Raw genomic sequence first — 15,714 nt, forward strand, 5'->3', positions numbered from 1 at the left:
GACTCCAAGAAATACAGTTTATTCTTGGTACAAGCAACAAAAAAGGATAAATTTATTTTCAAGAATCAATTCTGGCCTTGTGAAAGAGGTCTAGAATCTTGCTTTTGAAGAGTTCATAGAAACTTCTTCTACTTGCTCTTTGTCTTACTACAGTTCCTCATGGGTAACATCAACACCAGTTTAAGTGATGAAGAATCAGGTCTTTAATTCTTAATCCTTGATGCTGGTTTAATAAATTACACTGATTTCCTTATAGATGATGAGTGAAAATTACAGCAATCTTTTGAAAACAAAAGGGCCAATCAATGCATTTTCTCGGAAGCTATTAAGATCGGAGAATTGCCAAGAAGCTCTCTTCTATCAAACACCCCTTAAAATGAATTAGGAGAAAATGGCCAGCCAGAGCATCAAAACCAGATAGGGACATTCTTTAATAAAAGTTTTCCTTTGGATATAAAACAAAAGACTCAAACCTCAAATGTCTGTCTAGGGAGCAAGGCAACAAGCACATTTATTCATGTGACGAAGAGATCACAGGATCAGGTTTAAAAGCAAACTCCACGACTATGCATTCTACCTCTTTTCCCCCTGGGTTTCATTCTTCAGCAAGATTCACTCTGTTTTCTAAGTCAGCTGTTCTCAGCATTTCACAGAATCATCAAGGTTGGAAAATACCTTGAAGATCATCCAGTCCAACCATTAACCTAACACTGACAGTTCCCAACCACACCATATCCCTCAGCACCGATTCAACCCGACTCTTAAACACTTCCAGGGATGGAGACTCCACCACATCCCTGGGCAGCCCATTCCAACGCCTAATAACCCTTTCTGGAAGAAAATGCTTCCTAATATCCAGTATAAACCTTCCCTGATGCAATTTGAGGCCATTCCCTCTTGTCCTATCACTTGTTACTTGGTTAAAGAGACTCATCCCCAGCTCTCTGCAACCTCCTTTCAGGGAGCTGTAGAGGGCGATGAGGTCTCCCCTCAGCCTCCTCTTCTCCAGACTAAACACCCCCAGTTCCCTCAGCCGCTCCTCGTACGACCTGTGCTCCAGACCCTGCACCAGCTTCGTTGCCCTTCTCTGGACACGCTCGAGTCATTCAATGTCCTTTTTGTAGTGAGGGGCCCAAAACTGAACACAGGAATCGAGGGGCGGCCTCACCAGTGCCGAGTCCAGGGGTCAGATCCCTTCCCTGTCCCTGCTGGCCACGCTATTGCTGACACAAGCCAGGATGCCATTGGCCTTCTTGGCCACCTGGGCACACTGCTGGCTCCTGTCCAGCCGGCTGTCAATCAGCACCCCCAGGTCCCTCTCTGACTGGCAGCTCTCCAGCCACTCCTCCCCAAGCCTGTAGCGCTGCTGGGGGTTGTTGTGGCCCAAGGGCAGCCCCCGGCACTTGGCCTTATTGAAACTCCTGCAGTTGGCCTCAGCCCATCGCTCCAGCCTGTCCAGGTCTCTCTGCAGAGCCTCCCTGCCCTCGAGCAGATCAACACTCCCACCCAACTTGGTGTCATCTGCAAACCGACTGAGGGTGCACTCGATCCCCTTGTCTAGATCATCAATAAAGATGTTAAACAGGAGTGGCCCCAAAACCGAGCCCTGGGGGACACCATTCGTGACTGGCTGCCAGACAGATTTAACTCCGTTCACCACAACTCTTTGGGCCCAGCCATGCAGCCAGTTTTTTACCCAAAGCGTGTGCCCATCCAAGCCAAGAGCAGCCAGTTTCTGACTTCCAATCTGTCGGGACCTCCCCGGTCAGCCAGGACTGCTGGTAAATGATGGAAAGCGGCCTGGCGAGCACCCCAGCCAGCTCCTTCAGCACCCTCGGGTGTATCCCATCTGGTTCCATAGACTTGTGTCTGTCTGTGTGATGCAGCAGGTCACTGACTGTCTCCTCCTGGATTGCGGAGGGTCATTCTCCCAACTTCTGTCTTCTGGCTGAGGAGGCTGGATTCCCTGATTACAATTAGTCTTCTTAATAAAGACTGAGGCAAAGAAGGCATTAAGCACCTCAGCCTTCTCCTCATCACTTGTTAACCATGTTTCCTCCTGTGTCTAGCAGGGGATGGAGGCTCTCCCTGGTCCTTCTTTTACTGTTGATGAAACATTTCTTGCTATCCTTGATAGCTGAAGCCAGATTAATTTCTAGCTGGGCTTTAGACCTCCTGATTTCTGCCCTGCATAGCCTCACAGCATCTTTTAATCACTGTGTGTGGCTAGCCACTTCTTCCAAAGGCTGTAAACTCTCCTTTTCTCCCTGAGTTGCAGCCAAAGCTCCTTGTTCAGCCAGGGTGGTCTTCTCCGGTGCCAGCTTCTCTTACAGCACCTGGGGACTGCCTGCTCCTGTGCCATTAAGACTTTCTTCTTAAAGAGCGCCCAGCCTTCCTGAGCCCCTATACCCTTCAGGATCACCTCCTAGGGGATACTGTCAAGCAGGTGCCTAAAGAAGACAAAGTCAGCCCTTTGGAAGTCCAGGATGTCAGTCCTGCTGCCCCCTCTTCTGGACTCTCTAAAAATAGAGAACTCTATTATTTCATGATTGCTGTGCCCTAGTCAGCCTCCAACCACCACATTGTCCACCAGTCCTTCTCTGTTCACAAAGAGGAGGTCCAGCAGGGTAACTTCTCTGGTTGGTTCACTCATCAGCTGTGTCAGGAAGTTATCTCCCACACATTCCAGGAATCTCCAGGACTGGTCCCACTCTGCTGTGTAGTATTTCCAGCAGATGTCTGGGAAGTAAAAGTCTCTCACAAGAACAAGGGCGAGTGATCGTGAGATTTCTCCTAATTACCTATAGAACATTTCATCCCCTTCTCTGTCCTGGTTGGGTGGCCAATAGTAGATTCCTACTACAACATCTGCCCTGTTGGCCTTCCCCCTGATTCTAACACAAACACACTCCACCCTGTTTTCAATATACTTGTGCTCAAAGCAATCATAACAGTCCCTAACATACAGCGACACACTGCCACATCTCCTTCCTTGTCTATCCCTCTTAAAGAGCTTGCAGCCATCACTTAGCACACTCCAGTCATGGGAGACATCCCACCATGTTTCTGTGATAGCCACTACATCATAACTTTCCTGTTGCATCATGGCTTCAAGCCCCTCCTGTTTGCTACCCATGCTGTGTGCATTGCTATACATGCACTTCAGATGGGCTGATGTCTCCAGCACCTTTTTGCATTTAGACGTCCTAAATCCAGCCTGACCTTTCACAGGTGTTACCACAGTTACTGATCCATCAGCATCCCTTGCATCTTTGTTGCGCTGCATGTCTCCACCCCTTGCCTCCACAGGGATAGCAGGATGAGGGTCATTGCTGGCACAACGCCCATAAACTCTAGTAATCTACCCTGGGATTTATGTCTGGGAGTTCCAGTTTTGTCCCCTTCTCCCTTCAAATCTAGTTTAAAGCTCTCTCAATGAGCCCAGCTAACTCCTGACCCAAGATTCTTTTCCCACTCTGGGACAGGTGCATCGCATTTGATGCCAAAAGGTCTGGTGTCCTGTATACTAACCCATGATTGAAAAATCCAAATTCCTTGTGCTTAAAATAACTGACCAGGAGGACACAGAAGAAAAGGCAATGTTACACCAGTGATATGCAAAGTGAACACCTCTCTCCTGGCAGAGACTGCTGCCAATTAACAATGCTATTTTGTACTTCAAAGTCTGCAAGTTTCGAGACTACAACTACTGATCTTGTAAAGAATACAGCTTTGCTTTTACAGAGAGCACAAGAACAAAGCAAAGAACTCTCACCCATCTTGCCTAAAGTTTGTGTAGTAGAGTCCCTGGAGTATAGAAAGCAACATGGTACCTACCTAACAGCATCTGAACTAAGCTAACATTGTCCATACTTAGGAACAGAAGCAAGACAGCACTATACTGGTTATTTTCAGAACAGCATATTTCAAACCTATGCAGAGTTTTTGATAAAGTCCTTAAATGTTTTGATGCAAGTTAAGAACAACCAAGCATTTTCTCATCTGAACCAGATTCTTGGATGGATGAGTTACAGAGACCAAGACTATGAAGATATGCTCAGGTCAGATTACAGCAGATTCACTAGTGCCTCTACATGAATTTCATTTGCCATCATAACACCACAGATAGTGGCACTGTACTTCATATCCAAGTCCATTTTAACAGTGCTTCTGTATATGAAATCTATATGCAAGGCAAGACCCAGGAAGGCCTTGTGCTCTTCTCTTTCGGTCAGTGAGCATTGAAAGTTAGCAAAAGCGAGGTTGTGTCCATGTATGTATTTGCCTTCAAGAAGAATATATCTGTACATGCCACACACTGTAAAACAAGTCTGGTGGAATAATTATCCATCTATTTGCCTCATGCTTAATTAGGGTTTGAATCACTTCCCACCTCCCCCAAAGGCAACTACTAGAGCAGAGATATGCTAATCAGCTGATACAATGAACTTAAAAGGCGACAGGAAACTTTGCTCTGTGCACACCCACCACTGAAGAACTGAAGACTGAGGAATGGGATGCTGCTAGATCCAGGTGCACCCACCACCGAAGAACTGAAGACTGAGGACCAACAGGATCCTGCTGGATCCACGGTGGTGACTATTCCTACGACTATTCCAGATTCTTGCTTGATTTCTGACGTTTCCTTCCATTCTGTCCTACCGCTATCACTCTTTACTTTTAGCAATAAAAACTGTTTTGGGTGTACAGCATTTGACCACATTTGTGTCTTAATCTTGCTCTTGGGATCATATTGAAACCTCACCCAACACTGGATCAGGACAGTTGGGTTTATGTGGCAAGGTTTTGGTAGTGAGGGAAGCTGCAGGGACGGCTTCTGTGAGAAGACATCAGGAGCTGCCCCCAGCATCAACAAGAGCCAGTTCCAGCCAGCTCCAGAAGGGACTTGTCGCAGGCCAAAGCTGAACCATCAGCAGCACTGGTGACACCTCTGCAATAACACATTTAAGAAAGGGTAAAAAAAGCTGCACAGCAGCTGTGAGCGAAGAGTGAGAAAGTTGTAAGAAACAGCCCTGCAGACAGCAAGGTCATTGAAGAAAGGAGGAAGGAGGTGCTGCAGGCACCAGAGCAGCAATTCCCCTGCAGCCCATGGTGAAGAGTCCACTCAGAACAGGTTTTCTAGCAGGAACTGCAGCCTGTGAGGGACCCAGGCTGGAGAACTGTGTTCCTGAAGGACCCTACCCTGTGGGAGAGACACCAACAGGAGCATTGGAACAGTGTGAGGAAGAAGTGCCAGAGAGGAACTGTTATGGATCGACTGCAACCCCCTATTACCCATCCCACCGTGCTGCTCAGGGTGCTGCAGGGGATGTGTAAGAGTTAGGAGTCAAGTTGAGTCTGGGAAGAAGAAAGGGCTTGGAGGGGAGGTAGTTTTAGCTTTGTCTCTGTTTTTCACTGACCTACTCTGTTATCAATTGGCAATAAATCAATCAATCTTCCCCAAGGACAGGCTGTTTTGTCCATGATGGTAACTGGTGAGTGATCTTCCTGTCCTTATCCCAACCCATTAATATTTTTATCTTAATTTCTTCCCCTGTCCTGCTGAGGAAGGGGAGTGAGGAAACTGTTTGATGTGCACCTGGCAGCCAGCCAAGGTCAACCCATCACACCTCCTCAGAAAAGTCCCAAATCATGGAAGAATTTGAACATATCTTAAGTCCTTCCACCAAAGCTAAGGGAACTTAAGAATGTGTTTAGGTTTTCCTGAGAAGTCATGCATTCCTGAACTGCATATTTTTGTAACACACACAGCTACAAAGGAGAAATCAGTCACGTTGGCCGTTTCAAAGGCTGAAAAATGAATACCATCTACAAGCAAATTTTAGGATTTTCAGTTTATAGACTTGCTATAAAGCTGAATTTTTATTTATTTTCTATTGAGCTCTGAGAGAATTAGTCTAACAGAGAATAAACTGAAGAAATGAAAGTAACCAGGAGTTTTTGACATGGTTACCATATCATAATGCTTTCCACTTCTGTATTTTCATCCTGCTGTGATCTAAGACAGCTATGCAAACTCTGCGTGCCTGCCAGGACACCAGTTCTCTGTGTGTACGCATACTCTGCTGGTAAAATGCATAGCATACCTGCTGTCAGCGCTGACAGCCTCAGTGCTTGCCCCTTCACCACACAGAAATTAAATTGTTTATACAGGAAGGCAAGGGGGATGACAGCAGCCTGGGCAAAGCATGCATAGTATGGGAAGGGGCAGAAAAGATGGGAAGCTGCTGCCCAAGTTCTGATGAGAAGCAGTTCAGTCTTGCTCCTTCTTCCAGGAGCATGAAATATTCAGGGAGAAGGGAGCTGAACAAGGAAACTGTAGGGAGCTGGGCTTAAAGACAAGGCAATACAAAACTCCTTGTAGGTGCAGTGTTTAGGGAGTGCAGGGCTTGATGCTGAGGGAGGCATTTAGTTGAATAAGGTAAAGCCCTTGAAGATAAGCACTTCCGTTCCAAGCTCCTAGAGCGATCCTGAAAAAGTATGCTGGGGTGAAGTACAGCAGTTATCTCAGGTGCAGAACATCAAGTTCACAAAAACAGCAGCAGAAGGCAGTTGCTTCTTTCCAGTATGCCAAGTGTGGCTCTTCAACTGTTTCCCACCCAAGTTTCTGTATTTTAATACCTTCTCATATATATACACACTTCTACAAAGCATGATTATCTGCAATTTGCCTAGGAAAAATAAGAGCTGCATTAAGGTATTTAAGATCTGGAGGAGACTATCAGAGTTCAGCCCCAGAGTTCAGTTTTGGTGACCAGAGAGTCCCTCTGTTTCATCTTTTACTTTATCTGGGGCCACTAATTGAACAAGTTACTTGCACTGCCAACAAGGGCAACATAACAACCACAAGTCAAATGCAGGAACTGAGCATGGGAGGACTAAACAAAAGCAAACAAAAATTTAAAAGACAGAATACTGAGAATCTAAGCAGGATGTGGGCAACACTGACACATAAATATAAGCAACCTGGATAGTTCCTCAAAAATAATTGAGTGAACAGCACCAAAGAGTCTAGGAGAAGCAACTATATCGTGTGCTCACAGCTAATCTAATATTTGCTCTCACAGGCAGCATCAAGTGCTAAGTCAAAGGTAACCAGGCCCACATATAACTGTCATCTGGCACCCTCCTCTATACAAAATAAACCCTCCTTTCTCCAAAGTCCCTTCAGTGGATGATCTGGCTTGATACAAAAGTACAGGTGGATTACCAAATAACAGAATCTGAATGTCTGAAACAAACTGAACCTTCTCAAATATATTATGTATGTACATAAATACAGATGCTTTTGTGTTTATGATACATGAAATTGTGTACAGAAGTGTCATGGACCATTTGAGGTACAGAGATCAGAGTCTGTCTAGTTAAGTCACTCAATGCATGGCCTGGGAGAAATCTGTCAATGGCGAGATCCAGACTATCACTTCTGTGCACAGGAAATTAACACGTTAAAAACTACAGAAGCAGCAGGGGCAGTACAGCAGGATGTTGCCACCTGCATCGTGGCACTTACCCAGCATCAATGGCACACGGCACTGCGGTTGATCACCTCTGCACCAGGCATTTCAGGAACAGATCCAACACAGCTACTGAGTTATCCAGTAGTTGCTATAAAAACATTTATTTTAGAAGAGCCCAAAGAAATGGGGGGAGTGAGGAAGGCAGAGAAAGGATTATCCAGGAGCTGGTATAAACCCAAAAGTTTCTTATTTTAAATTGTGCTGGGAGTCCAAACAGTCTCTTGGTAAGAAATAAGCTTTGGAAAGGAGGTCTCTCCTATGAAGACTCATGGTTTATGCTTGCCAAACACTGATTACTCATCTTGTTTTTAAAGAACTGTAAATTACATCACCGCAATGCAAAGGGTCAGCACAAGGTACGGGAACTGCCTATACTCCCAACAGACAAAATACTTCCCCCGCATCCAAAACAGCTTTACGTGAGGCAACAAGGAAGGATGGATCAGATGTTTAGTTCAAAGCTTTAAACATTTAATCCTCCTATTCTTATCCACAATGAGTTACAAAGTTAAGACTACAAAATATCACCTCCTAACTCCAGTTTCACAACAGACAGCTTTCCACACCACTGACAGAGGTAAGCAGTTGTATCCAGGCACAGAAGTTTCACATCCACCCAGCAGACTTCATAGCATGAGCAAGTCTGTTTCTATATGGAAGACCAAACCCATTATGGATAGGATTAGAAAACTGTGGATTTTTGTCAATTATCTCCTGGTTTTATCCATCCCCTCTCATTTGAAAAGCTACAGCCACTTAGAAAATGCTAGTGAAGTAAGCCTGGCAAGATCTGTCTTGCTGCCCCCATCTTACAGACAGGGGACTCAGAGCAACACTCTTAGAGAGCTTGTGACAGTCACATGGCAAATCCATGGCAGAGCCAACTTCAGAACCACAACCCACCAGTTCCCCAGGCTCCAGCTTTCAATACAAAAATTTTACTTTTCATCGTCCTTTATTTGCCGCCTTGCCCATGCCCAAGTTTCCTTTGCAACAGCTTCTGTCTGGCCACATATAGAGAGCACGGCGGGAACGGACCCATCTCACAAGGGCCTTCGGTGGCAGCAGATGATGCAACAGGTGAAAGTGAAGGAGATGGTTCAAACCAGGATATATGTGCTGATCTAATGAATTCTGCTTTCCCTTCCTTTTTCCATTCCCCAAGAAATGAAAATGAAAACGAAGTATTCAGCAACTTGGATGGCTCTATACTATATACTAGAGGCAACAACTTCAGTGCCAAGCCGACAGTATTGCATGCACGTGCACACAAACATACAACTCTCAGTATTCCTACCCAAGAAATAATTAAAGGCACTGCTAGATGCTTCAGGACAACTATCAGAAGGTAAAAAATCATCAGCATTGGAAAAAAGATGATTTTCTTTCCTCAGTACATTCCCATAAAATGACCTCTTTATGCTTTCCAGAATTGTGATTTACATTTTAGTAATTCTGGGCAGCCTCTTTAAGCCATTTCCTAGAAGTCTAATTCCTAGCTTGTGTGGCTTTGTTGTTTTGTTTATTTAAGAAGGCCAGAAAATGCAGTGGATGAATTTGTGGCAGCAAAAATCTAAAAAAAATTTTAAAAGATCTGGAGAGTGGCAGAGACAAGGCATAAATCACAGAGCTGGGAAAAACACTGTGGTGGTAGTACCACTGATTTACAAGTAGAACTTCCACCACCAGACTGTGAGCTGGTAACAAATATTCTACTGTCCCCCCAAAATCAGTATAAATACTTTTAACACAGGGTCTCTCTTGGAGCAGCTGTGTGGTCTGCTGGAGACAACCACATTCCCCTACTTGGCAGACCTGAGCCCTGCTAACAACACTGCCACAGATGCAGCCGGGACATGGGACAGACCGCATCCTCCATGCCTCTGAATGATGGTGACACCAGGGAACAGTGCCGACCTCGCCTGTGAGGGGATCCAAAAGCTTCCAGTGCAAACCACAAGATGTTAACAGTGCTGGAAACACAAGTTGCCATCCACCTGATTACAACTCCAAGTGAGCTGCTAGTGGTTTTGATCTTCTACAACAGTAGACTGCCTCCTTCAGCTAAGCCATTTGCACATTTTATATTAATATAAAGTTCATTACGATGCTCTATGAATACTAAGGAAATGTTAAACAGAAAAAAGATTCGCCAGATTTTTTTTTCTTTTGACCTCCCAGTATTTAATTTGGCTGTATTCTATCATATGACACTGAAAAGCATGAAGTAGCTGAACTTCTCCTTTATGAAAATCGCATCCCAAAATTGAAAATGACAATGCAAACACAAGATGTAGCCACACCAAGACAGGGATGCACAGGATATCAATATTTATTCATTAAGCATTTTCTAATGCTTCTTTCTGTAGAAAAGAGTTTGACTGAAGAATGAATATGGCAGGGAAGCTTCCAGATTTATTATTCAAGGAAAACCAACTCCTGCCTTAAAGAGGTAATTCCCAATACTTAGAAAAACATGTCTAACAGCTGAGATGTGGTTGGCATGCTTCCAAAAAATCAGATGCTGGCTTCAGTGAAATGCTTAGCTACATCCACACACAGAACAATCAGACATCCTGATGCCAGGTAAAAATCCAAATAAACATGGTTATTGCTTTACTCACTTCTCAGCAGTCCCGTTCCACATCAGTTTTCACTTACCTGTGTCTCTAAGACACAAGTGTTCAGAACCCTTTTGCTACACCATGAACTCAGAATACTTTCAGCCTCCTCCCTGATCATCAGTCCCTTAACAGCCTGATTTAATTTGAGAACAAAAGCCTTTATCAGAGGCACCAGATTTATCAAGTCCAGTAATAAAGGGAGGTTTAATTTTGGACCCGATTCAAAATACACTGAAGCCAAAAGAAATCTCTCAACAAGCTTCATAGTCCTTGTTGTTTGGGAAACATTTTCCCTCAAAACCAGCAAAATGTGATATAACTAATGAATGAACTTGCATTCTCAGCACCTAAAGCCAGGGCTAGTCAAAACCACCTTAAACGTCCAGCAAAATCATTCAGCAATAGTGCTTGATGCAACAGCATTTACTTTACTGGATGGTAAGTATGCAGATGTCACAGTTCATAAACATGCTGCTAAGAATCCAGCAACACTTTTATAAATTTTGCACTACATCAAGCATCAGATACATCAACACCTACCTGGATCTTCTGCAACATCTCTGCACAACTTCAGGTGCTTAAATCCCCTTTAAAGCCTGGCTTTGACCATTTGTCCTGCTAACATCAAATAAATATAAATGTGGGACAGTTTTACAAGGCTTAAATTCAGAATGAAGCTCTTCTCTGTCTCCATCTTGGGTGAAATGCAGAATTTATGCACACTCTCAGAGGCACAGGCATGTAAGAGACAGTGACACACTGAAGGCTCAATGAACTTGGGAACAGCACCTCCCTAGTTATCTTTCTGCTTAATTATAACCCTATGGCGCCTCTACCACTATTGAGCAACAGAGACTTTTTTCGATTACTTTGGTCCTCTAGATACTTCGTTTACATTTGCAGGTTGTGGGAAGACAGTAGTATTGCTCCTGCCTACCATCTGCAGATTTGGCAACACTGATGTTATTGCATTGTTTTATGGTAATTTTCACTAATACCAGATCAAGAGGGGAAAAAAAATGTAAATGTCTGTGCAAGTTTCAGCACTGTCTTAACATAACCTCAGAACCATAAAATAAACTAAAGCCTTGTTAAGTCCTGACAAACCACCTGTGACTTGAAGAGGGAAAACCTCATAAATGATTCAAGTGCAGGTGTAGACTGCTGCAGACAGAATGCTTCCAGAAGTGTAAAGCAGCACCTGTAGTAACAGTATTTTCCAAAGTGCTGAAAAAAACACGGTAAGCAGAGGCAAACCGTGACGTGTGAAGACAGGGCTAATGTGGAGACAGGGGGCAGAAGCAGAACACAGTTTAACTTTGACACAGTATTGTCGCTTAAAATGGATTAAAAATCATTTGCCATTTCTACACGTAGACTTCCCCCAAATATGTTCTTTCCCTGTCTTTAACAGCAGGCTTCAAGTAAGGTCTTACTCTTTTTCTGACAGATGAAAAAACCTGCATGATCTGCTAACTGAATCTGCACAGGCAAATTTTTTCATTCACCTGGATCCCACTAGAAAAGTGTGATTTAAATCTAACTTTGTTGGTCAGATTAAAAGGAAGTCTGGTGCATGTCAGAAGTTTTTCAGACATTAATAAATAGTCACACATGCATGTGAAATCCCTGTGCTTGCCTCTGCCTGCAGCTCCTAACCTTCTGGCAAGTAAAATCCTCTCTCAGTGACCTCTACCTCTGACTTCTTTCCAGCCTAGAACTGGTTAATTGTCTTTCTCTGTTCCTGTTATTTATGCTACAGCAGAAATCTCAAGCGAGGTCAGCCCTTCTGCAAGCAGCACAAAATGACTTCAGTGTTAAGCTCTCGCTGGCACAATATAACAAGACAGACTGATGGTGAAAACAGAGACACAGAAGTAAAAAGGCTTCAAAATGAAGAGCAGACCACTAGCAGGACCATAACCCAGCATCTCCCAGTGGCAGGCTCCCCACAGTTGCTGGACTGCTCTGCCCAGTTCTTGACAAGTGGTTTATGTACCTTTTCATGAAATCCACTATAGCCATCATCTTTTTCCCACATTATCAAAGAGAGGTCTTTACAGCATCTTCATCCTTGCCACAACACAGCCATTCTCATTCGTTTCCTCTTTCCCTGACCTTACCTTGACCCTACCACATCTCTAGTCTGAGACAGGGGAAAAGAGGGAAAACGAAGTGAGTCAGCAGTTTCCAACCAGCACAGGAGCATTAGTCAGAGGTGATCAGGGTACTCACCACAGAGTCAGACATGAATGAGCTTAAGACCACCAAACAGACTGGTGAGAAAGCTTTCCCAAATGCCTGAAACTGAATCAAAGGGGAAAGCCACCCCGCAGATAAAGCACTTGGGCGGAAAAAAAACACATACTCAGCTGCCGTGTCCCAGTGCTGAAATGCAACCAAGCATACAGGATACTGCTCTTAGTCACATTTCCGTTTTCCTTACAAAAAAGCCCACTGCATTCAGTAAAGCTAAATCAAACACACCTGAGCTGACAGTTGCCTTGACCTGTATAACATTTTCCCTAATAAAGGAGGCCAACAGCTGCAAAATCTTTTGCTGACTAAAGCCCATGCACAGTACACTACAATGCATTGTTGCCCTCTTGTTCATCTGCTCCCTTATCAGCGGGACATACCAACAGCAGTAGTAGTGATGCAATTAGCTAGGGAAGTGTTCTTCTACATCACACAGTGGACATTTGACTTCCTAAAATTTAAGGCCAAATTACTAATAGGAGTTCTAAAGGCCACAAGTGCATGTTTGCAACACAAGAATAATATCTTGCTAACCTCAGCACAGCCGTAACAGCATCTTCCTGTGTTGAAGACATTTCAAGGGGCAATATTTCCAGTCTTCACCTTTCAGCAATAAAATCAGAGTATACAACAGAAAACAATAACCATTTCTTTTCAGCAGGGCAGAGCGCAGTCATAGGATTCTCATCGATCACCTGCAAGAGAACCCTTCTCCTACAGAGCTCTGTTACGGTACAGTAAGTACATTAAACTCTTAAGTGATGTACAACCATCACTCCAGGAAAGCACGCCTCACTCCAGAGAGAAAATGGGCGCTGCTTCAGTGCCTCTGGATTTTGGCTGGACGGAGCAAGACTTAGTGAAAAAACAACCTCCCCACCAAACCGACACCTACAGGGTTTCAAGAAACACTGTTAATTACTGTGCCCTGGGCACAGCATTCTCCATCCTGTGACTCTGGGCAAGCACTGACCTCTCTGTGCAGTTTCTCCACCCCTAAAATATAACACAGCTTCTTGTGAAGTGCTTACTAAAATCTGTCTTTCAAGTGCTTGCCAACAACACAAGCAAACTTTGCTTAAGAGCAACATTTATCCATCAGCAGCTTACAATACTTTCTCTGTTCATTGCAGGCTTTCTGATATATTCTTCCACGTGAATCCTGGCCCTCTGTCTCCCACAAAACATGGCTGAAGTTTCATTTTTAGATACAGCTTATTCAGGCATTGTTATGCAAAACATCGATAGGAAAGAGCAAAGCTCTGCATACTACTTACACAAATTCCTAGAATGAATCAAAGTGTCTTTTAATCCACAGTATTTGGAAAAAACACAGCATTAGACCAGATACAGCTAGAGAAAGCTGCTGGTCAGTAAATGACAACAAATATTTAGAGCACACCAACTGTTCTAGTTATTCACCCAGTCAGTCTTTATACAGAGGTAGTCCTGTCATACTATAAACAGAGCTCTGTATGTCTAATCTTATCATTCACATGGGAAGTTAGTGAAAAAAGAAGGCTGCAAATTTCAGCTGAAGTTGTTCCACAATAGTTTCTTTACTTCACCAGCTTTTCATTCTTTCGCAACTCACTCTTAGTGCAAAGTGGTTATCAGTACAAGCTGAGGGTACAATCGCCTGGTAGAACTTCCTGGGCTGGACGCATCACTGTTTTTAAAGAAATGCTTGGGGTGTGGTTTTTTTTAAAAGAGTTTCTTGAATCCTTCCACCTCTTTTTATTTTCAGTTTTCATGTAGCAGCAAGGTTGTTCTCTCCCACACATGCACCTGCAACATTCTTAGATGTTTGCGCATGGTCTGGAAACACTTGCGACTCTCAGAAACGCGTAACAGAGATAAGGATGAGAAGTCTCCGTGTGACATTGTTCAGACAGACTCTTTTCTTGCTTTTCAGCCATACGAGTCAGCGCTTGCTCACTTGTTGAAAGAAACGCTAGAAAGGATTACTTCTTAGTTAAACAATACCCCCCGTGGAGTTTTTCCTGCAGCAAGCAGTATCAGTCGACACACCTTACATCTACTCGTGGCCATTATTTAATTCAGTTTCAGCACCTTTGCTAGGAGAGCCGGGCCGCGGGAAGGCAGCGCTGCTGCAGCACGCGAGGAGGGCAGGGGGGAGGCAGGCTCCCCTCTCCACCGCTGCAGCCCACGGCCTCGCAGGTACGGCGGCGGAGGCACCCCCGCGCGTTCCCCCCCCCCCCACGGGGAGAGGCGCTTTCGGGGAGGAGGCAGCGAACAGGCGATCGCACCCGCCCGTTTCCACGGCAACCGCCCTACCCGCCCCCTCCGCCCGCCACCGCCAGCCCCGCCGCCGCCGGAGGGGAAGAGACCGAAAGGAAAGTGGAAGGGGCCGCCGCCACCGCCCCGCCCGGCAGCGCCCCGCGGAGGAGCGGGGAGGGGGGAACCCAGCGGGGCAAGGCCGCCGCAGCTCCGCTGTTTCCACGGAAACCCCGGCGCGGGCCGCGCTCGCCACACAAAGGGGGCCCGCGGGCGGCAGGAAAATTCTCGGCGGCCGCGGGAGAAACGGCGCGACGGGGCCGGGCGGCGGCGGCAGAGAAGACCCGGCCCGGCGGCGAATAAATCAGGGAACTTCTGTCCGCAGCCCGCCTCCCGCCGCGCCCGCACGCCCGGCCGGCCCCTCGCCTCGCCGCTACCGCACGCCGGGAGGGGGTTGTTTAGGGGAGGGGGCTGGGGCGGGTCTGCTCCGGGGTTTGGTTGGTTTTTTTTTTCCCCAAGTGGGGCAGCACGCCGGCTGGAGAAGGGCGGCCCCCACCTGAGGATCTCGCCGGCCGGCCGGCCGGGGGAGAGCACGTACCTGGCGCCGGCGGGCCTTGGCATGGGCGCCGCGCTGAGGCGGCGGCAGCGGGCGGGAGCGGGGCGGCAGCCGAGCCCCACCGGCTGCCACTAGTTTGCACGCGCCGGGAGGCGGCCGGCTCGGGCGGGGCCGCCAGGCTCCACCCGCCGGGCGGCTCCGGGAAGAAAAGGGCGCCCCTCGCCCCCCCCGCCCCGCCACCGCCGCCATGTCACTTCCTCCCGGGGCGGTGGGAAGGGGCGACCCCTCCCCGCACCGGCCTCGCCTGCCCCGCGGGGCGATGCCCGACGGAGGCCAGAGCGGAGGGGGAGGGCTCCGCCGCTGAGGAGCGCGGGGGGGACGGCGCTCGGGGCGGAAGGGCGGCCGGCTCCGGGAAGGGAGCGGGAGAAGCGGCGGCCCGGGGAAAGGGTCGCCGGGCAGCCCCCGTCCCCTGAGGGCCGCCGGCGCCCGGGCCGTG

The 15,714-nt window shown here is 46.6% G+C and overlaps 1 protein-coding gene across 2 annotated transcripts in view; it reads right to left on the reverse strand.

Moving 5' to 3' along the window:
• The window catches only part of AGPAT4 (1-acylglycerol-3-phosphate O-acyltransferase 4), an 86,502-nt gene extending 71,150 nt beyond the window's left edge, over positions 1-15,352 (reverse strand). Inside the window, exon 1 of one of the 2 annotated variants that reach the window (XM_074896642.1) lies at positions 15,261-15,352. The gene's annotated coding sequence lies outside the window, so the exon portion shown is untranslated. The remainder of the gene's footprint in view (positions 1-15,260) is intronic. The other variant, XM_074896645.1, reaches the window with a different exon arrangement.
• Positions 15,353-15,714: the final 362 nt, after the last annotated feature.

Source organism: Athene noctua, chromosome 1, assembly GCF_965140245.1.
Source record: "Athene noctua chromosome 1, bAthNoc1.hap1.1, whole genome shotgun sequence".
NCBI classification, from domain to species: Eukaryota; Metazoa; Chordata; class Aves; order Strigiformes; family Strigidae; genus Athene; species Athene noctua.